The 23,025-nt window shown below is 44.5% G+C and overlaps 3 non-coding genes across 3 annotated transcripts; all 3 read right to left on the bottom strand.

The window, feature by feature from the left end:
* Window positions 1-1,776: 1,776 nt before the first annotated feature.
* Window positions 1,777-1,883, bottom strand: LOC138567924 (U6 spliceosomal RNA). Its single transcript, XR_011302302.1, has one exon. It is a non-coding gene; the product is annotated as a U6 spliceosomal RNA (small nuclear RNA).
* Window positions 1,884-4,351: 2,468 nt separating this feature from the next.
* LOC138567923 (U6 spliceosomal RNA) lies at window positions 4,352-4,458 on the bottom strand. The gene has a single exon (XR_011302301.1). It is a non-coding gene; the product is annotated as a U6 spliceosomal RNA (small nuclear RNA).
* Window positions 4,459-15,845: 11,387 nt separating this feature from the next.
* LOC138567955 (U6 spliceosomal RNA) lies at window positions 15,846-15,952 on the bottom strand. Its single transcript, XR_011302332.1, has one exon. It is a non-coding gene; the product is annotated as a U6 spliceosomal RNA (small nuclear RNA).
* Between the last annotated feature and the right edge of the window lie 7,073 nt (window positions 15,953-23,025).

The raw sequence follows: 23,025 nt of genomic DNA, 5'->3' as shown, positions 1-23,025 counted from the left end.
GAGAGCAAAAGTATTACACAGGAGGTAAGGGGGTCAGTGGGTCAACTGATACAATAAACTGACTCACAGTCAAATGTGCTAAATCCAAACACTACCAGTTCCGACATGTTCCAGGCTTTCTGTTTCATTTTTTAACAGATCCATTCCTATGTACCTCTGTGCTTTCAACAGATTTTTCGTTGTAAGGGAGGGACATACAGTAGGCCGTAAAACATTCCTGGGCAGGAAAGACTCTATGTAAAAGCAAGAGTAGCAGACAGCTTAAAAGAATCATCAGCAGAACCCTCTACACCTTCCCCAAAAAATATAAAATTATTTCTCTGCATGTATGTGCGTTGAACAGCGCAAGTAATTTGGTTAATGTCAGTGGATAAATGTCACTTTCCCATAGCGCAGGACAACATCACTTGTACAGGCCCCTTCTGCAAAGGCATTACCGCTGTAGAAAGCAGTGAAAAAGTGAGGCAGTGTGCAGTCACCCCTGACCCTTCACTGCCCTGATCGGCCACGATCGGCCAAGGACCTCTCTATAAGAGCTGAGGGTGGAATTTTTCTGGACCTCGGTAACTTAGGGAGACATGGCTAAATGGATCCTCAATCAACGGCCCAGCCTTTGCTCTGTGGCCTGTCCGAATATGTCTGTTCTCAAAATTACCTGCCACTGCCCAGGTGTCAGCTTGTGAGATGGAATGACCTCCCAGGAAGCATACTGGCAGATGATTTGCATAGGCACACCCCCTCTCCCTCTCTCTTAGCCCTGCTTACTCCACAGTAGCAAGTATCTGGGGAAAATATAGTGGTCGAGGTGGGGTAGCAGTAACTAGCAACTATGAGAAAGTAAATCTGGGGCACTTGGCGACCTGTGGGAAACAACTGCAGAGCTCAGTGCCCAGAACTTTGTGGCACAGGGAGGAGGTCTGTGGGATTTCAGTAACTTGGAGACATGCAACCTGGTCGGGAGTGCTTCAGGTCTCCTTCCTTGCATGTTCCAAGCAACTCAACAAAGCATCAACAGGCTGAGATACCAGCCACAGAGCCCCTTTCCCCTTGATTAAAAGCCTAAAATCTTTTCCATGCAAATACATAGCCACCAAATACCATATTTTCTTTGTTTTCTCTCTCTGTCTCTCTCCTCCCTCCCTCCTTCCCTCCCTCCCTCCCTCCCTCCCTCCCTCCCTCCCTCCCTCCCTCACTCACTCACTCCTTCCCACCCTCCCGCCCTCTCTCTTCCCCCCTCTCCCTCTCCCTCAATCCTCCCATTAATTTTAAGTTTTCATGCACTGCAGCACATTGTGACAATGGTATTTCACAATGGGACTGTTTGAAAGTTACAGAAATCAAAAAAGAAATCAACCAACTATAAGCAGCCACGTCCGGAGTACACTGCTCAGCTCCAATTAAAGATTAAGGCCCAGAAGCAAGTAAAGCTGTAGTTCAGAGCGATCTTTGCAAATATCACCTCAAAGCAGTTTACGCTGGAGTGCAGAACAAGGGGGAAAGTGATAATACTGAGTTTGGTAGAATGGGATAAAAAAAACAAAAGAAGCATGCCACTTCTAAAAGTACAAGTCAAGAAATTCAAGGGGACGTGGCTGTTCATTCAGTCAAGAGGATTCACAAGTAAAAGGCTCCTGAGGCATTAGTGTTGAATTTGGCGCAAAATGTATTGTGTTGTCGTGTAATATGAATGAACATACAATTTCAATCTTCATTAAAAAAGATCTATTAAAAAATAAAGACTTGCAAATTAAGAAAGTTTCTGTCCTGTCATGTGCCAAAAATAGTGAATGCTTTACGAATGTGCGTGTCATCCTTTAGAGCAGGGGCCAATTTAATTTTCCCATTATCATTCCAATATTAGTACATGTGTTGCAGAAGCAAGCGCAAAGGGAGAGTCAATCAAACCATTCATTAGGATCTCAGGTCAAAGGTTTGCCATTCCAAATGTCCTTATGTCAGAGGGCAGAAAGTCCAAACACCATTTAGATATCGGGTGGTATGAAATGAAGAGGCAAACAACAATGAATAAGCATTCGTTGCTGCTGTATTGATCTGGTCCTTAAGGGTTTTAGTTTAATGCCAATTATATTTAAAGATAGAAAGATTAATGCTCCAGGGTGCTTGCAAAATGACACCCCCTCCCCATCACAATGGCTGGGTGATGCAAGCCTGAGAGCATCACAATAGACCCATAGACATGAGAAAAACTCTGTACCTCTGAGTGTATGTGGGCCCATGGCTGTATCAAGGACAAGGCAAGAACAGGAGGTGGGTAAGGCGTCAGCACCAGAGGGTGTCCGATTGAGCCCTGTAAGCAACAGATGTTGGACCGTCCTTTAAAAGATTCTGAGGCTGATTTCAATTTTAACTTTGCTGCTGATTTAAGGATTGCTCAACCTTGACCCACGTCTAGTTTGTTTGGATAAGCCCTGGAATTCCTTTACAGCTTGTACTGGTGGGAGAAGATGTGAGTTTATCAACTGCAACGGGATATGAGGCTTGTGTGCCACAAAAAGCAGGTCTAGTATTTTTTATAAGAAAGCCACTTAAGAAGGGAACTTTGGACAACCCTACCGAGAGCAAAAGTATTACACAGGAGGTAAGGGGGTCAGTGGGTCAACTGATACAATAAACTGACTCACAGTCAAATGTGCTAAATCCAAACACTACCAGTTCCGACATGTTCCAGGCTTTCTGTTTCATTTTTTAACAGATCCATTCCTATGTACCTCTGTGCTTTCAACAGATTTTTCGTTGTAAGGGAGGGACATACAGTAGGCCGTAAAACATTCCTGGGCAGGAAAGACTCTATGTAAAAGCAAGAGTAGCAGACAGCTTAAAAGAATCATCAGCAGAACCCTCTACACCTTCCCCAAAAAATATAAAATTATTTCTCTGCATGTATGTGCGTTGAACAGCGCAAGTAATTTGGTTAATGTCAGTGGATAAATGTCACTTTCCCATAGCGCAGGACAACATCACTTGTACAGGCCCCTTCTGCAAAGGCATTACCGCTGTAGAAAGCAGTGAAAAAGTGAGGCAGTGTGCAGTCACCCCTGACCCTTCACTGCCCTGATCGGCCACGATCGGCCAAGGACCTCTCTATAAGAGCTGAGGGTGGAATTTTTCTGGACCTCGGTAACTTAGGGAGACATGGCTAAATGGATCCTCAATCAACGGCCCAGCCTTTGCTCTGTGGCCTGTCCGAATATGTCTGTTCTCAAAATTACCTGCCACTGCCCAGGTGTCAGCTTGTGAGATGGAATGACCTCCCAGGAAGCATACTGGCAGATGATTTGCATAGGCACACCCCCTCTCCCTCTCTCTTAGCCCTGCTTACTCCACAGTAGCAAGTATCTGGGGAAAATATAGTGGTCGAGGTGGGGTAGCAGTAACTAGCAACTATGAGAAAGTAAATCTGGGGCACTTGGCGACCTGTGGGAAACAACTGCAGAGCTCAGTGCCCAGAACTTTGTGGCACAGGGAGGAGGTCTGTGGGATTTCAGTAACTTGGAGACATGCAACCTGGTCGGGAGTGCTTCAGGTCTCCTTCCTTGCATGTTCCAAGCAACTCAACAAAGCATCAACAGGCTGAGATACCAGCCACAGAGCCCCTTTCCCCTTGATTAAAAGCCTAAAATCTTTTCCATGCAAATACATAGCCACCAAATACCATATTTTCTTTGTTTTCTCTCTCTGTCTCTCTCCTCCCTCCCTCCTTCCCTCCCTCCCTCCCTCCCTCCCTCCCTCCCTCCCTCCCTCCCTCACTCACTCACTCCTTCCCACCCTCCCGCCCTCTCTCTTCCCCCCTCTCCCTCTCCCTCAATCCTCCCATTAATTTTAAGTTTTCATGCACTGCAGCACATTGTGACAATGGTATTTCACAATGGGACTGTTTGAAAGTTACAGAAATCAAAAAAGAAATCAACCAACTATAAGCAGCCACGTCCGGAGTACACTGCTCAGCTCCAATTAAAGATTAAGGCCCAGAAGCAAGTAAAGCTGTAGTTCAGAGCGATCTTTGCAAATATCACCTCAAAGCAGTTTACGCTGGAGTGCAGAACAAGGGGGAAAGTGATAATACTGAGTTTGGTAGAATGGGATAAAAAAAACAAAAGAAGCATGCCACTTCTAAAAGTACAAGTCAAGAAATTCAAGGGGACGTGGCTGTTCATTCAGTCAAGAGGATTCACAAGTAAAAGGCTCCTGAGGCATTAGTGTTGAATTTGGCGCAAAATGTATTGTGTTGTCGTGTAATATGAATGAACATACAATTTCAATCTTCATTAAAAAAGATCTATTAAAAAATAAAGACTTGCAAATTAAGAAAGTTTCTGTCCTGTCATGTGCCAAAAATAGTGAATGCTTTACGAATGTGCGTGTCATCCTTTAGAGCAGGGGCCAATTTAATTTTCCCATTATCATTCCAATATTAGTACATGTGTTGCAGAAGCAAGCGCAAAGGGAGAGTCAATCAAACCATTCATTAGGATCTCAGGTCAAAGGTTTGCCATTCCAAATGTCCTTATGTCAGAGGGCAGAAAGTCCAAACACCATTTAGATATCGGGTGGTATGAAATGAAGAGGCAAACAACAATGAATAAGCATTCGTTGCTGCTGTATTGATCTGGTCCTTAAGGGTTTTAGTTTAATGCCAATTATATTTAAAGATAGAAAGATTAATGCTCCAGGGTGCTTGCAAAATGACACCCCCTCCCCATCACAATGGCTGGGTGATGCAAGCCTGAGAGCATCACAATAGACCCATAGACATGAGAAAAACTCTGTACCTCTGAGTGTATGTGGGCCCATGGCTGTATCAAGGACAAGGCAAGAACAGGAGGTGGGTAAGGCGTCAGCACCAGAGGGTGTCCGATTGAGCCCTGTAAGCAACAGATGTTGGACCGTCCTTTAAAAGATTCTGAGGCTGATTTCAATTTTAACTTTGCTGCTGATTTAAGGATTGCTCAACCTTGACCCACGTCTAGTTTGTTTGGATAAGCCCTGGAATTCCTTTACAGCTTGTACTGGTGGGAGATGATGTGAGTTTATCAACTGCAACGGGATATGAGGCTTGTGTGCCACAAAAAGCAGGTCTAGTATTTTTTATAAGAAAGCCACTTAAGAAGGGAACTTTGGACAACCCTACCGAGAGCAAAAGTATTACACAGGAGGTAAGGGGGTCAGTGGGTCAACTGATACAATAAACTGACTCACAGTCAAATGTGCTAAATCCAAACACTACCAGTTTCGACATGTTCCAGGCTTTCTGTTTCATTTTTTAACAGATCCATTCCTATGTACCTCTGTGCTTTCAACAGATTTTTCGTTGTAAGGGAGGGACATACAGTAGGCCGTAAAACATTCCTGGGCAGGAAAGACTCTATGTAAAAGCAAGAGTAGCAGACAGCTTAAAAGAATCATCAGCAGAACCCTCTACACCTTCCCCAAAAAATATAAAATTATTTCTCTGCATGTATGTGCGTTGAACAGCGCAAGTAATTTGGTTAATGTCAGTGGATAAATGTCACTTTCCCATAGCGCAGGACAACATCACTTGTACAGGCCCCTTCTGCAAAGGCATTACCGCTGTAGAAAGCAGTGAAAAAGTGAGGCAGTGTGCAGTCACCCCTGACCCTTCACTGCCCTGATCGGCCACGATCGGCCAAGGACCTCTCTATAAGAGCTGAGGGTGGAATTTTTCTGGACCTCGGTAACTTAGGGAGACATGGCTAAATGGATCCTCAATCAACGGCCCAGCCTTTGCTCTGTGGCCTGTCCGAATATGTCTGTTCTCCAAATTACCTGCCACTGCCCAGGTGTCAGCTTGTGAGATGGAATGACCTCCCAGGAAGCATACTGGCAGATGATTTGCATAGGCACACCCCCTCTCCCTCTCTCTTAGCCCTGCTTACTCCACAGTAGCAAGTATCTGGGGAAAATATAGTGGTCGAGGTGGGGTAGCAGTAACTAGCAACTATGAGAAAGTAAATCTGGGGCACTTGGCGACCTGTGGGAAACAACTGCAGAGCTCAGTGCCCAGAACTTTGTGGCACAGGGAGGAGGTCTGTGGGATTTCAGTAACTTGGAGACATGCAACCTGGTCGGGAGTGCTTCAGGTCTCCTTCCTTGCATGTTCCAAGCAACTCAACAAAGCATCAACAGGCTGAGATACCAGCCACAGAGCCCCTTTCCACTTGATTAAAAGCCTAAAATCTTTTCCATGCAAACACATAGCCCCCGAATACCATATTTTCTTTGTTTTCTCTCTCTCTGTCTCTCTCTCCTCCCTCCCTCCCTCCCTCCCTCCTTTCCACCACCCACAACCCCCCTCCCTCTCCCTCGTCCTCTCCCTACCATTACTTTTAAGTTTCCCTGCACTGCAGCACATTGCGACAATGGTAATTCACAATGGGACTGTTTGAAAGTTACAGAAATCAAAAAAGAATCAACCAACTAAAAGCAGCCAAATCCGGAGTACACTGCTCAGCCACAATTAAAGATTAAGGCCTAGAAGCAAGTAAAGCTGTAGTTCAGAGCGATGTTTGCAAATAGCACCTTAAAGCAGTTTACGCTGGAGTGCACAACAAGGGGGAAAAGTGATAATACAGAGTTTGGTAGAATGGGATAAAAAAACAAAAGCAGCGTGCCACTTCTAAAAGTACAAGTCAAGAAATTGAAGGTGGTGGGGCTGTTCATTCAGTCAATAGGACTCACAAGTAAACGGCTCCCGAGGCATTAGTGTTGAATTTGGCGCAAAATGTATTGTGTTGTCGTGTAATATGTATGAACATACAATTTCAATCTTCATTAAAAAAGATGTATTAAAAAATAAAGACTTGCAGATTAAGAAAGTTTCTGTCCTGTCGTGTGCCAAAAATAGTGAATGCTTTACGAATGTGCGTGTCATCCTTTGAAGCAGGGGCCAATTCAATTTTCCCATTTTCATTCCAATATTAGTACATGTTTTGCTTGAGGTACATAGGAAGTTAAGTTCAGTTAAGAAATGAAACAAAAAGCCTGGAAACATGTTGAAACAGGTAGGATTTGGACTTACAATAAACTGATTCACAGTCAGATGTGCTATCCCTTGACCCACTGACACCCCTACCTTTTGTGTAATCCTTTCGCTCTCAGCAGGGTTGTCCAAAGTTCCCTACTTAAAGAGACTTTCTTATAAAAATGATCCTAGACCTGTTTTTTATGGCCCACATGCCTCATATCCCGTTGCTCTTGATAAACTCACATCATCTCCCACCAATACAAGCTGTAAAAGATGTCAAGGGCATAGCCAAGGAAACTAGACGTGGGCTGAAGGTTGAGCAATCCTTAAATCAGCAGCAAAAATAACATTGAAATCAGCCTCAGAATCTCTTAAAGGATGGGCCAACACTGGTTGCTTGCAGGGCGCAATCGGGCAGCCTCTGGTGCTGACGCCTTAAGGCAAGCGCAAAGGGAGAGCCAACCAAACCATTGATTAGGACCTCTGGACTTTCTGCTCTTTGACATAAGGACATTTGTTATGGCAAACATTTGACCAAACCCCATTTAGATGTCGGATGTTATGGGATTAAGCGGCAAACAGCAATTCATCAGCATTCTTTGCTGCTGTATTGATCTGGTCCTAAAGGGTTTGGTTTAATGCCAATTATATTTAAAGATAAAAAGATTCATGCTCAAGGGTGCTTGCAAATCGACACCCCCTCCCCATCACGATGGCTGTGTGATGCAAGCGTAAGAGCATCACAGAAGACCCATAGACATGAGAAACACTCTGTACCTCTGAGTGTATGTGGGCCCATGGCTGGATCAAGGACAAGGCAAGAACAGGAGATGGCTTAAGGTGTCAGCACCCAGGCTGCCCCATTGCGCGCTGCCAGCAACAGATATTGGACCATCCTTTAAGAGATTCTGAGGCTGATTTCAATGTTAACTTTGCTGCTGATTAAAGGATTGCTCAACCTTCGACCCGCGTCTAGTTTGCTTGGCTAAGCCCTGAAAATCTTTTACAGCTTATATTGGTGAGAGATGAAGTGAGTTTATCAAGGGCAACGGGATATGAGGCATGTGTGCCACAGAATGCAGGTCTAGGATCTTTTATATGAAATCCACTTTGGAAAACCCTACTGAGAAAAAAAGGATTACACAAAAGGAAAGGGGGTCAGTGGGTCAAGGGATAGCACATCTAACTGTTAGTTAATTGTAAGTCCAAATCCTACCCGTTTCCACATTTTTCCAGGCTTTTTGTTTCATTTCTTAACAGATCCATTCCTATGTACCTCTGTGCTTTCAACAGATTTTTCGTTGTAAGGGAGGGACATACAGTAGGCCGTAAAACATTCCTGGGCAGGAAAGACTATGTAAAAGCAAGAGTAGCAGACAGCTTAAAAGAATCATCAGCAGAACCCTCTACACCTTCCCCAAAAAATATAAAATTATTTCTCTGCATGTATGTGCGTTGAACAGCGCAAGTAATTTGGTTAATGTCAGTGGATAAATGTCACTTTCCCATAGCGCAGGACAACATCACTTGTACAGGCCCCTTCTGCAAAGGCATTACCGCTGTAGAAAGCAGTGAAAAAGTGAGGCAGTGTGCAGTCACCCCTGACCCTTCACTGCCCTGATCGGCCACGATCGGCCAAGGACCTCTCTATAAGAGCTGAGGGTGGAATTTTTCTGGACCTCGGTAACTTAGGGAGACATGGCTAAATGGATCCTCAATCAACGGCCCAGCCTTTGCTCTGTGGCCTGTCCGAATATGTCTGTTCTCCAAATTACCTGCCACTGCCCAGGTGTCAGCTTGTGAGATGGAATGACCTCCCAGGAAGCATACTGGCAGATGATTTGCATAGGCACACCCCCTCTCCCTCTCTCTTAGCCCTGCTTACTCCACAGTAGCAAGTATCTGGGGAAAATATAGTGGTCGAGGTGGGGTAGCAGTAACTAGCAACTATGAGAAAGTAAATCTGGGGCACTTGGCGACCTGTGGGAAACAACTGCAGAGCTCAGTGCCCAGAACTTTGTGGCACAGGGAGGAGGTCTGTGGGATTTCAGTAACTTGGAGACATGCAACCTGGTCGGGAGTGCTTCAGGTCTCCTTCCTTGCATGTTCCAAGCAACTCTTCAAAGCATCAACAGGCTGAGATACCAGCCACAGAGCCCCTTTCCACTTGATTAAAAGCCTAAAATCTTTTCCATGCAAACACATAGCCCCCGAATACCATATTTTCTTTGTTTTCTCTCTCTCTGTCTCTCTCTCCTCCCTCCCTCCCTCCCTCCCTCTCTCTCTCCCTCCCTCCCTCCCTCCTTTCCACCACCCACAACCCCCCTCCCTCTCCCTCGTCCTCTCCCTACCATTACTTTTAAGTTTCCCTGCACTGCAGCACATTGCGACAATGGTAATTCACAATGGGACTGTTTGAAAGTTACAGAAATCAAAAAAGAATCAACCAACTAAAAGCAGCCAAATCCGGAGTACACTGCTCAGCCACAATTAAAGATTAAGGCCTAGAAGCAAGTAAAGCTGTACTTCAGAGCGATGTTTGCAAATAGCACCTTAAAGCAGTTTACGCTGGAGTGCACAACAAGGGGGAAAAGTGATAATACCGAGTTTGGTAGAATGGGATAAAAAAACAAAAGCAGCGTGCCACTTCTAAAAGTACAAGTCAAGAAATTGAAGGTGGTGGGGCTGTTCATTCAGTCAATAGGACTCACAAGTAAACGGCTCCCGAGGCATTAGTGTTGAATTTGGCGCAAAATGTATTGTGTTGTCGTGTAATATGTATGAACATACAATTTCAATCTTCATTAAAAAAGATGTATTAAAAAATAAAGACTTGCAGATTAAGAAAGTTTCTGTCCTGTCGTGTGCCAAAAATAGTGAATGCTTTACGAATGTGCGTGTCATCCTTTGAAGCAGGGGCCAATTCAATTTTCCCATTTTCATTCCAATATTAGTACATGTTTTGCTGAGGTACATAGGAAGTTAAGTTCAGTTAAGAAATGAAACAAAAAGCCTGGAAACATGTTGAAACAGGTAGGATTTGGACTTACAATAAACTGATTCACAGTCAGATGTGCTATCCCTTGACCCACTGACCCCCCTACCTTTTGTGTAATCCTTTCGCTCTCAGCAGGGTTGTCCAAAGTTCCCTACTTAAAGAGACTTTCTTATAAAAATGATCCTAGACCTGTTTTTTATGGCCCACATGCCTCATATCCCGTTGCTCTTGATAAACTCACATCATCTCCCACCAATACAAGCTGTAAAAGATGTCAAGGGCATAGCCAAGGAAACTAGACGTGGGCTGAAGGTTGAGCAATCCTTAAATCAGCAGCAAAAATAACATTGAAATCAGCCTCAGAATCTCTTAAAGGATGGGCCAACACTGGTTGCTTGCAGGGCGCAATCGGGCAGCCTCTGGTGCTGACGCCTTAAGGCAAGCGCAAAGGGAGAGCCAACCAAACCATTGATTAGGACCTCTGGACTTTCTGCTCTTTGACATAAGGACATTTGTTATGGCAAACATTTCACCAAACCCCATTTAGATGTCGGGTGTTATGGGATTAAGCGGCAAACAGCAATTCATCAGCATTCTTTGCTGCTGTATTGATCTGGTCCTAAAGGGTTTGGTTTAATGCCAATTATATTTAAAGATAAAAAGATTCATGCTCAAGGGTGCTTGCAAATTGACACCCCCTCCCCATCACGATGGCTGTGTGATGCAAGCGTAAGAGCATCACAGAAGACCCATAGACATGAGAAACACTCTGTACCTCTGAGTGTATGTGGGCCCATGGCTGGATCAAGGACAAGGCAAGAACAGGAGATGGCTTAAGGTGTCAGCACCCAGGCTGCCCCATTGCGCGCTGCCAGCAACAGATATTGGACCATCCTTTAAGAGATTCTGAGGCTGATTTCAATGTTAACTTTGCTGCTGATTAAAGGATTGCTCAACCTTCGACCCGCGTCTAGTTTGCTTGGCTAAGCCCTGAAAATCTTTTACAGCTTATATTGGTGAGAGATGAAGTGAGTTTATCAAGAGCAACGGGATATGAGGCATGTGTGCCACAGAATGCAGGTCTAGGATCTTTTATATGAAATCCACTTTGGAAAACCCTACTGAGAAAAAAGGATTACACAAAAGGAAAGGGGGTCAGTGGGTCAAGGGATAGCACATCTAACTGTTAGTTAATTGTAAGTCCAAATCCTACCCGTTTCCACATTTTTCCAGGCTTTTTGTTTCATTTCTTAACAGATCCATTCCTATGTACCTCTGTGCTTTCAACAGAGTTTTCATTGTAATGGAGGGACATACAGTATGACTTAAACATGCCTGGGCAGGGAAGACTATGTAAAAGCAAGAGTAGCAGACAGCTTAATAAATCATCAGCAGGACACTCTAGACCTTCCCCAAAAAAACATAACATGATTTCTATGCATGTATGTGCATTGAACAGCGCAAGTAATTTGGTTAATGTCAGTGGATAAATGTCACTTTCCCATAGCGCAGGACAACATCACTTGTACAGGCCCCTTCTGCAAAGGCATTACCGCTGTAGAAAGCAGTGAAAAAGTGAGGCAGTGTGCAGTCACCCCTGACCCTTCACTGCCCTGATCGGCCACGATCGGCCAAGGACCTCTCTATAAGAGCTGAGGGTGGAATTTTTCTGGACCTCGGTAACTTAGGGAGACATGGCTAAATGGATCCTCAATCAACGGCCCAGCCTTTGCTCTGTGGCCTGTCCGAATATGTCTGTTCTCCAAATTACCTGCCACTGCCTAGGTGTCAGCTGGTGAGATGGAATGACCTCCCAGGAAGCATACTGGCAGATGATTTGCATAGGCACACCCCCTCTCCCTCTCTCTTAGCCCTGCTTACTCCACAGTAGCAAGTATCTGGGGAAAATATAGTGGTCGAGGTGGGGTAGCAGTAACTAGCAACTATGAGAAAGTAAATCTGGGGCACTTGGCGACCTGTGGGAAACAACTGCAGAGCTCAGTGCCCAGAACTTTGTGGCACAGGGAGGAGGTCTGTGGGATTTCAGTAACTTGGAGACATGCAACCTGGTCGGGAGTGCTTCAGGTCTCCTTCCTTGCATGTTCCAAGCAGCTCAACAAAGCATCAACAGGCTGAGATACCAGCCACAGAGCCCCTTTCCCCTTGATTAAAAGCCTAAAATCTTTTCCATGCAAATACATAGCCACCAAATACCATATTTTCTTTGTTTTCTCTCTCTCTGTCTCTCTCCTCCCTCCCTCCCTCCCTCCCTCCCTCCTTTCCACCACCCACAACCCCCCTCCCTCTCCCTCGTCCTCTCCCTACCATTACTTTTAAGTTTCCCTGCACTGCAGCACATTGCGACAATGGTAATTCACAATGGGACTGTTTGAAAGTTACAGAAATCAAAAAAGAATCAACCAACTAAAAGCAGCCAAATCCGGAGTACACTGCTCAGCCACAATTAAAGATTAAGGCCTAGAAGCAAGTAAAGCTGTAGTTCAGAGCGATGTTTGCAAATAGCACCTTAAAGCAGTTTACGCTGGAGTGCACAACAAGGGGGAAAAGTGATAATACCGAGTTTGGTAGAATGGGATAAAAAAACAAAAGCAGCGTGCCACTTCTAAAAGTACAAGTCAAGAAATTGAAGGTGGTGGGGCTGTTCATTCAGTCAATAGGACTCACAAGTAAACGGCTCCCGAGGCATTAGTGTTGAATTTGGCGCAAAATGTATTGTGTTGTCGTGTAATATGTATGAACATACAATTTCAATCTTCATTAAAAAAGATGTATTAAAAAATAAAGACTTGCAGATTAAGAAAGTTTCTGTCCTGTCGTGTGCCAAAAATAGTGAATGCTTTACGAATGTGCGTGTCATCCTTTGAAGCAGGGGCCAATTCAATTTTCCCATTTTCATTCCAATATTAGTACATGTTTTGCTTGAGGTACATAGGAAGTTAAGTTCAGTTAAGAAATGAAACAAAAAGCCTGGAAACATGTTGAAACAGGTAGGATTTGGACTTACAATAAACTGATTCACAGTCAGATGTGCTATCCCTTGACCCACTGACACCCCTACCTTTTGTGTAATCCTTTCGCTCTCAGCAGGGTTGTCCAAAGTTCCCTACTTAAAGAGACTTTCTTATAAAAATGATCCTAGACCTGTTTTTTATGGCCCACATGCCTCATATCCCGTTGCTCTTGATAAACTCACATCATCTCCCACCAATACAAGCTGTAAAAGATGTCAAGGGCATAGCCAAGGAAACTAGACGTGGGCTGAAGGTTGAGCAATCCTTAAATCAGCAGCAAAAATAACATTGAAATCAGCCTCAGAATCTCTTAAAGGATGGGCCAACACTGGTTGCTTGCAGGGCGCAATCGGGCAGCCTCTGGTGCTGACGCCTTAAGGCAAGCGCAAAGGGAGAGCCAACCAAACCATTGATTAGGACCTCTGGACTTTCTGCTCTTTGACATAAGGACATTTGTTATGGCAAACATTTCACCAAACCCCATTTAGATGTCGGGTGTTATGGGATTAAGCGGCAAACAGCAATTCATCAGCATTCTTTGCTGCTGTATTGATCTGGTCCTAAAGGGTTTGGTTTAATGCCAATTATATTTAAAGATAAAAAGATTCATGCTCAAGGGTGCTTGCAAATCGACACCCCCTCCCCATCACGATGGCTGTGTGATGCAAGCGTAAGAGCATCACAGAAGACCCATAGACATGAGAAACACTCTGTACCTCTGAGTGTATGTGGGCCCATGGCTGGATCAAGGACAAGGCAAGAACAGGAGATGGCTTAAGGTGTCAGCACCCAGGCTGCCCCATTGCGCGCTGCCAGCAACAGATATTGGACCATCCTTTAAGAGATTCTGAGGCTGAATTTCAATGTTAACTTTGCTGCTGATTAAATGATTGCTCAACCTTCGACCCGCGTCTAGTTTGCTTGGCTAAGCCCTGAAAATCTTTTACAGCTTATATTGGTGAGAGATGATGTGAGTTTATCAAGAGCAACGGGATATGAGGCATGTGTGCCACAGAATGCAGGTCTAGGATCTTTTATATGAAATCCACTTTGGAAAACCCTACTGAGAAAAAAAGGATTACACAAAAGGAAAGGGGGTCAGTGGGTCAAGGGATAGCACATCTAACTGTTAGTTAATTGTAAGTCCAAATCCTACCCGTTTCCACATTTTTCCAGGCTTTTTGTTTCATTTCTTAACAGATCCATTCCTATGTACCTCTGTGCTTTCAACAGAGTTTTCATTGTAATGGAGGGACATACAGTATGACTTAAACATGCCTGGGCAGGGAAGACTATGTAAAAGCAAGAGTAGCAGACAGCTTAATAAATCATCAGCAGGACCCTCTAGACCTTCCCCAAAAAAACATAACATGATTTCTATGCATGTATGTGCATTGAACAGCGCAAGTAATTTGGTTAATGTCAGTGGATAAATGTCACTTTCCCATAGCGCAGGACAACATCACTTGTACAGGCCCCTTCTGCAAAGGCATTACCGCTGTAGAAAGCAGTGAAAAAGTGAGGCAGTGTGCAGTCACCCCTGACCCTTCACTGCCCTGATCGGCCACGATCGGCCAAGGACCTCTCTATGAGAGCTGAGGGTGGAATTTTCTGGACCTCGGTAACTTACGGAGACATGGCTAGAGGGATCCTCAATCAACGGCTCAGCCTTTGCTCTGTGGCCTGTCCGTATATGTCTGTTCTCCAAATTACCTGCCACTGCCCAGGTGTCAGCTGGTGAGATGGAATGACCTCCCAGGAAGCATACTGGCAGATGATTTGCATAGGCACACCCCCTCTCCCTCTCTCTTAGCCCTGCTTACTCCACAGTAGCAAGTATCTGGGGAAAATATAGTGGTCGAGGTGGGGTAGCAGTAACTAGCAACTATGAGAAAGTAAATCTGGGGCACTTGGCGACCTGTGGGAAACAACTGCAGAGCTCAGTGCCCAGAACTTTGTGGCACAGGGAGGAGGTCTGTGGGATTTCAGTAACTTGGAGACATGCAACCTGGTCGGGAGTGCTTCAGGTCTCCTTCCTTGCATGTTCCAAGCAACTCAACAAAGCATCAACAGGCTGAGATACCAGCCACAGAGCCCCTTTCCACCTGATTAAAAGCCTAAAATCTTTTCCATGCAAACACATAGCCCCCGAATACCATATTTTCTTTGTTTTCTCTCTCTCTGTCTCTCTCTCCTCCCTCCCTCCCTCCCTCCCTCCCTCCCTCACTCACTCACTCACTCACTCCTTCCCACCCTCCCGCCCTCTCTCTTCCCCCCTCTCCCTCAATCCTCCCATTAATTTTAAGTTTTCATGCACTGCAGCACATTGTGACAATGGTATTTCACAATGGGACTGTTTGAAAATTACAGAAATCAAAAAAGAAATCAACCAACTATAAGCAGCCACGTCCGGAGTACACTGCTCAGCTCCAATTAAAGATTAAGGCCCAGAAGCAAGTAAAGCTGTAGTTCAGAGCGATCTTTGCAAATATCACCTCAAAGCAGTTTACGCTGGAGTGCAGAACAAGGGGGAAAGTGATAATACTGAGTTTGGTAGAATGGGATAAAAAAAACAAAAGAAGCATGCCACTTCTAAAAGTACAAGTCAAGAAATTCAAGGGGACGTGGCTGTTCATTCAGTCAAGAGGATTCACAAGTAAAAGGCTTCTGAGGCATTAGTGTTGAATTTGGCGCAAAATGTATTGTGTTGTCGTGTAATATGAATGAACATACAATTTCAATCTTCATTAAAAAAGATCTATTAAAAAATAAAGACTTGCAAATTAAGAAAGTTTCTGTCCTGTCATGTGCCAAAAATAGTGAATGCTTTACGAATGTGCGTGTCATCCTTTAGAGCAGGGGCCAATTTCATTTTCCCATTATCATTCCAATATTAGTACATGTGTTGCAGAAGCAAGCGCAAAGGGAGAGTCAATCAAACCATTCATTAGGATCTCAGGTCAAAGGTTTGCCATTCCAAATGTCCTTATGTCAGAGGGCAGAAAGTCCAAACACCATTTAGATATCGGGTGGTATGAAATGAAGAGGCAAACAACAATGAATAAGCATTCGTTGCTGCTGTATTGATCTGGTCCTTAAGGGTTTTAGTTTAATGCCAATTATATTTAAAGATAGAAAGATTAATGCTCCAGGGTGCTTGCAAAATGACACCCCCTCCCCATCACAATGGCTGGGTGATGCAAGCCTGAGAGCATCACAATAGACCCATAGACATGAGAAAAACTCTGTACCTCTGAGTGTATGTGGGCCCATGGCTGTATCAAGGACAAGGCAAGAACAGGAGGTGGGTAAGGCGTCAGCACCAGAGGGTGTCCGATTGAGCCCTGTAAGCAACAGATGTTGGACCGTCCTTTAAAAGATTCTGAGGCTGATTTCAATTTTAACTTTGCTGCTGATTTAAGGATTGCTCAACCTTGACCCACGTCTAGTTTGTTTGGATAAGCCCTGGAATTCCTTTACAGCTTGTACTGGTGGGAGATGATGTGAGTTTATCAACTGCAACGGGATATGAGGCTTGTGTGCCACAAAAAGCAGGTCTAGTATTTTTTATAAGAAAGCCACTTAAGAAGGGAACTTTGGACAACCCTACCGAGAGCAAAAGTATTACACAGGAGGTAAGGGGGTCAGTGGGTCAACTGATACAATAAACTGACTCACAGTCAAATGTGCTAAATCCAAACACTACCAGTTTCGACATGTTCCAGGCTTTCTGTTTCATTTTTTAACAGATCCATTCCTATGTACCTCTGTGCTTTCAACAGATTTTTCGTTGTAAGGGAGGGACATACAGTAGGCCGTAAAACATTCCTGGGCAGGAAAGACACTATGTAAAAGCAAGAGTAGCAGACAGCTTAAAAGAATCATCAGCAGAACCCTCTACACCTTCCCCAAAAAATATAAAATTATTTCTCTGCATGTATGTGCGTTGAACAGCGCAAGTAATTTGGTTAATGTCAGTGGATAAATGTCACTTTCCCATAGCGCAGGACAACATCACTTGTACAGGCCCCTTCTGCAAAGGCATTACCGCTGTAGAAAGCAGTGAAAAAGTGAGGCAGTGTGCAGTCACCCCTGACCCTTCACTGCCCTGATCGGCCACGATCGGCCAAGGACCTCTCTATAAGAGCTGAGGGTGGAATTTTTCTGGACCTCGGTAACTAAGGGAGACATGGCTAAATGGATCCTCAATCAACGGCCCAGCCTTTGCTCTGTGGCCTGTCCGAATATGTCTGTTCTCCAAATTACCTGCCACTGCCCAGGTGTCAGCTTGTGAGATGGAATGACCTCCCAGGAAGCATACTGGCAGATGATTTGCATAGGCACACCCCTCTCCCTCTCTCTTAGCCCTGCTTACTCCACAGTAGCAAGTATCTGGGGAAAATATAGTGGTCGAGGTGGGGTAGCAGTAACTAGCAACTATGAGAAAGTAAATCTGGGGCACTTGGCGACCTGTGGGAAACAACTGCAGAGCTCAGTGCCCAGAACTTTGTGGCACAGGGAGGAGGTCTGTGGGATTTCAGTAACTTGGAGACATGCAACCTGGTCGGGAGTGCTTCAGGTCTCCTTCCTTGCATGTTCCAAGCAACTCAACAAAGCATCAACAGGCTGAGATACCAGCCACAGAGCCCCTTTCCACTTGATTAAAAGCCTAAAATCTTTTCCATGCAAACACATAGCCCCCGAATACCATATTTTCTTTGTTTTCTCTCTCTCTGTCTCTCTCCTCCCTCCCTCCCTCCCTCCCTCCCTCCCTCCTTTCCACCACCCACAACCCCCCTCCCTCTCCCTCGTCCTCTCCCTACCATTACTTTTAAGTTTCCCTGCACTGCAGCACATTGCGACAATGGTAATTCACAATGGGACTGTTTGAAAGTTACAGAAATCAAAAAAGAATCAACCAACTAAAAGCAGCCAAATCCGGAGTACACTGCTCAGCCACAATTAAAGATTAAGGCCTAGAAGCAAGTAAAGCTGTAGTTCAGAGCGATGTTTGCAAATAGCACCTTAAAGCAGTTTACGCTGGAGTGCACAACAAGGGGGAAAAGTGATAATACCGAGTTTGGTAGAATGGGATAAAAAAACAAAAGCAGCGTGCCACTTCTAAAAGTACAAGTCAAGAAATTGAAGGTGGTGGGGCTGTTCATTCAGTCAATAGGACTCACAAGTAAACGGCTCCCGAGGCATTAGTGTTGAATTTGGCGCAAAATGTATTGTGTTGAAGTGTAATATGTATGAACATACAATTTCAATCTTCATTAAAAAAGATGTATTAAAAAATAAAGACTTGCAGATTAAGAAAGTTTCTGTCCTGTCGTGTGCCAAAAATAGTGAATGCTTTACGAATGTGCGTGTCATCCTTTGAAGCAGGGGCCAATTCAATTTTCCCATTTTCATTCCAATATTAGTACATGTTTTGCTGAGGTACATAGGAAGTTAAGTTCAGTTAAGAAATGAAACAAAAAGCCTGGAAACATGTTGAAACAGGTAGGATTTGGACTTACAATAAACTGATTCACAGTCAGATGTGCTATCCCTTGACCCACTGACACCCCTACCTTTTGTGTAATCCTTTCGCTCTCAGCAGGGTTGTCCAAAGTTCCCTACTTAAAGAGACTTTCTTATAAAAATGATCCTAGACCTGTTTTTTATGGCCCACATGCCTCATATCCCGTTGCTCTTGATAAACTCACATCATCTCCCACCAATACAAGCTGTAAAAGATGTCAAGGGCATAGCCAAGGAAACTAAACGTGGGCTGAAGGTTGAGCAATCCTTAAATCAGCAGCAAAAATAACATTGAAATCAGCCTCAGAATCTCTTAAAGGATGGGCCAACACTGGTTGCTTGCAGGGCGCAATCGGGCAGCCTCTGGTGCTGACGCCTTAAGGCAAGCGCAAAGGGAGAGCCAACCAAACCACTGATTAGGACCTCTGGACTTTCTGCTCTTTGACATAAGGACATTTGTTATGGCAAACATTTGACCAAACCCCATTTAGATGTCGGATGTTATGGGATTAAGCGGCAAACAGCAATTCATCAGCATTCTTTGCTGCTGTATTGATCTGGTCCTAAAGGGTTTGGTTTAATGCCAATTATATTTAAAGATAAAAAGATTCATGCTCAAGGGTGCTTGCAAATCGACACCCCCTCCCCATCACGATGGCTGTGTGATGCAAGCGTAAGAGCATCACAGAAGACCCATAGACATGAGAAACACTCTGTACCTCTGAGTGTATGTGGGCCCATGGCTGGATCAAGGACAAGGCAAGAACAGGAGATGGCTTAAGGTGTCAGCACCCAGGCTGCCCCATTGCGCGCTGCCAGCAACAGATATTGGACCATCCTTTAAGAGATTCTGAGGCTGATTTCAATGTTAACTTTGCTGCTGATTAAAGGATTGCTCAACCTTCGACCCGCGTCTAGTTTGCTTGGCTAAGCCCTGAAAATCTTTTACAGCTTATATTGGTGAGAGATGAAGTGAGTTTATCAAGGGCAACGGGATATGAGGCATGTGTGCCACAGAATGCAGGTCTAGGATCTTTTATATGAAATCCACTTTGGAAAACCCTACTGAGAAAAAAAGGATTACACAAAAGGAAAGGGGGTCAGTGGGTCAAGGGATAGCACATCTAACTGTTAGTTAATTGTAAGTCCAAATCCTACCCGTTTCCACATTTTTCCAGGCTTTTTGTTTCATTTCTTAACAGATCCATTCCTATGTACCTCTGTGCTTTCAACAGATTTTTCGTTGTAAGGGAGGGACATACAGTAGGCCGTAAAACATTCCTGGGGAGGAAAGACTCTATGTAAAAACAAGAGTAGCAGACAGCTTAAAAGAATCATCAGCAGAACCCTCTACACCTTCCCCAAAAAATATAAAATTATTTCTCTGCATGTATGTGCGTTGAACAGCGCAAGTAATTTGGTTAATGTCAGTGGATAAATGTCACTTTCCCATAGCGCAGGACAACATCACTTGTACAGGCCCCTTCTGCAAAGGCATTACCGCTGTAGAAAGCAGTGAAAAAGTGAGGCAGTGTGCAGTCACCCCTGATCGGCCACGATCGGCCAAGGACCTCTCTATAAGAGCTGAGGGTGGAATTTTTCTGGACCTCGGTAACTTAGGGAGACATGGCTAAATGGATCCTCAATCAACGGCCCAGCCTTTGCTCTGTGGCCTGTCCGAATATGTCTGTTCTCCAAATTACCTGCCACTGCCCAGGTGTCAGCTTGTGAGATGGAATGACCTCCCAGGAAGCATACTGGCAGATGATTTGCATAGGCACACCCCCTCTCCCTCTCTCTTAGCCCTGCTTACTCCACAGTAGCAAGTATCTGGGGAAAATATAGTGGTCGAGGTGGGGTAGCAGTAACTAGCAACTATGAGAAAGTAAATCTGGGGCACTTGGCGACCTGTGGGAAACAACTGCAGAGCTCAGTGCCCAGAACTTTGTGGCACAGGGAGGAGGTCTGTGGGATTTCAGTAACTTGGAGACATGCAACCTGGTCGGGAGTGCTTCAGGTCTCCTTCCTTGCATGTTCCAAGCAACTCAACAAAGCATCAACAGGCTGAGATACCAGCCACAGTGCCCCTTTCCACTTGATTAAAAGCCTAAAATCTTTTCCATGCAAACACATAGCCCCCGAATACCATATTTTCTTTGTTTTCTCTCTCTCTGTCTCTCTCTCCTCCCTCCCTCCCTCCCTCCCTCCCTCCTTTCCACCACCCACAACCCCCCTCCCTCTCCCTCGTCCTCTCCCTACCATTACTTTTAAGTTTCCCTGCACTGCAGCACATTGCGACAATGGTAATTCACAATGGGACTGTTTGAAAGTTACAGAAATCAAAAAAGAATCAACCAACTAAAAGCAGCCAAATCCGGAGTACACTGCTCAGCCACAATTAAAGATTAAGGCCTAGAAGCAAGTAAAGCTGTAGTTCAGAGCGATGTTTGCAAATAGCACCTTAAAGCAGTTTACGCTGGAGTGCACAACAAGGGGGAAAAGTGATAATACCGAGTTTGGTAGAATGGGATAAAAAAACAAAAGCAGCGTGCCACTTCTAAAAGTACAAGTCAAGAAATTGAAGGTGGTGGGGCTGTTCATTCAGTCAATAGGACTCACAAGTAAACAGCTCCCGAGGCATTAGTGTTGAATTTGGCGCAAAATGTATTGTGTTGTCGTGTAATATGTATGAACATACAATTTCAATCTTCATTAAAAAAGATGTATTAAAAAATAAAGACTTGCAGATTAAGAAAGTTTCTGTCCTGTCGTGTGCCAAAAATAGTGAATGCTTTACGAATGTGCGTGTCATCCTTTGAAGCAGGGGCCAATTCAATTTTCCCATTTTCATTCCAATATTAGTACATGTTTTGCTGAGGTACATAGGAAGTTAAGTTCAGTTAAGAAATGAAACAAAAAGCCTGGAAACATGTTGAAACAGGTAGGATTTGGACTTACAATAAACTGATTCACAGTCAGATGTGCTATCCCTTGACCCACTGACCCCCCTACCTTTTGTGTAATCCTTTCGCTCTCAGCAGGGTTGTCCAAAGTTCCCTACTTAAAGAGACTTTCTTATAAAAATGATCCTAGACCTGTTTTTTATGGCCCACATGCCTCATATCCCGTTGCTCTTGATAAACTCACATCATCTCCCACCAATACAAGCTGTAAAAGATGTCAAGGGCATAGCCAAGGAAACTAGACGTGGGCTGAAGGTTGAGAAATCCTTAAATCAGCAGCAAAAATAACATTGAAATCAGCCTCAGAATCTCTTAAAGGATGGGCCAACACTGGTTGCTTGCAGGGCGCAATCGGGCAGCCTCTGGTGCTGACGCCTTAAGGCAAGCGCAAAGGGAGAGCCAACCAAACCATTGATTAGGACCTCTGGACTTTCTGCTCTTTGACATAAGGACATTTGTTATGGCAAACATTTGACCAAACCCCATTTAGATGTCGGATGTTATGGGATTAAGCGGCAAACAGCAATTCATCAGCATTCTTTGCTGCTGTATTGATCTGGTCCTAAAGGGTTTGGTTTAATGCCAATTATATTTAAAGATAAAAAGATTCATGCTCAAGGGTGCTTGCAAATCGACACCCCCTCCCCATCACGATGGCTGTGTGATGCAAGCGTAAGAGCATCACAGAAGACCCATAGACATGAGAAACACTCTGTACCTCTGAGTGTATGTGGGCCCATGGCTGGATCAAGGACAAGGCAAGAACAGGAGATGGCTTAAGGTGTCAGCACCCAGGCTGCCCCATTGCGCGCTGCCAGCAACAGATATTGGACCATCCTTTAAGAGATTCTGAGGCTGATTTCAATGTTAACTTTGCTGCTGATTAAAGGATTGCTCAACCTTCGACCCGCGTCTAGTTTGCTTGGCTAAGCCCTGAAAATCTTTTACAGCTTATATTGGTGAGAGATGATGTGAGCTTATCAAGAGCAACGGGATATGAGGCATGTGTGCCACACAATGCAGGTCTAGGATCTTTTATATGAAATCCACTTTGGAAAACCCTACTGAGAAAAAAAGGAATACACAAAAGGAAAGGGGGTCAGTGGGTCAAGGGATAGCACATCTAACTGTTAGTTAATTGTAAGTCCAAATCCTACCCGTTTCCACATTTTTCCAGGCTTTTTGTTTCATTTCTTAACAGATCCATTCCTATGTACCTCTGTGCTTTCAACAGAGTTTTCATTGTAATGGAGGGACATACAGTATGACTTAAACATGCCTGGGCAGGGAAGACTATGTAAAAGCAAGAGTAGCAGACAGCTTAATAAATCATCAGCAGGACCCTCTAGACCTTCCCCAAAAAAACATAACATGATTTCTATGCATGTATGTGCATTGAACAGCGCAAGTAATTTGGTTAATGTCAGTGGATAAATGTCACTTTCCCATAGCGCAGGACAACATCACTTGTACAGGCCCCTTCTGCAAAGGCATTACCGCTGT

Source organism: Ambystoma mexicanum, chromosome 2p, assembly GCF_040938575.1.
Source record: "Ambystoma mexicanum isolate Mex_15411 chromosome 2p, UKY_AmexF1_1, whole genome shotgun sequence".
NCBI classification, from domain to species: Eukaryota; Metazoa; Chordata; class Amphibia; order Caudata; family Ambystomatidae; genus Ambystoma; species Ambystoma mexicanum.
The sequence above is the reverse complement of the archived record's forward strand: the minus strand, read 5'-3'. Positions and strand labels throughout refer to the sequence as shown.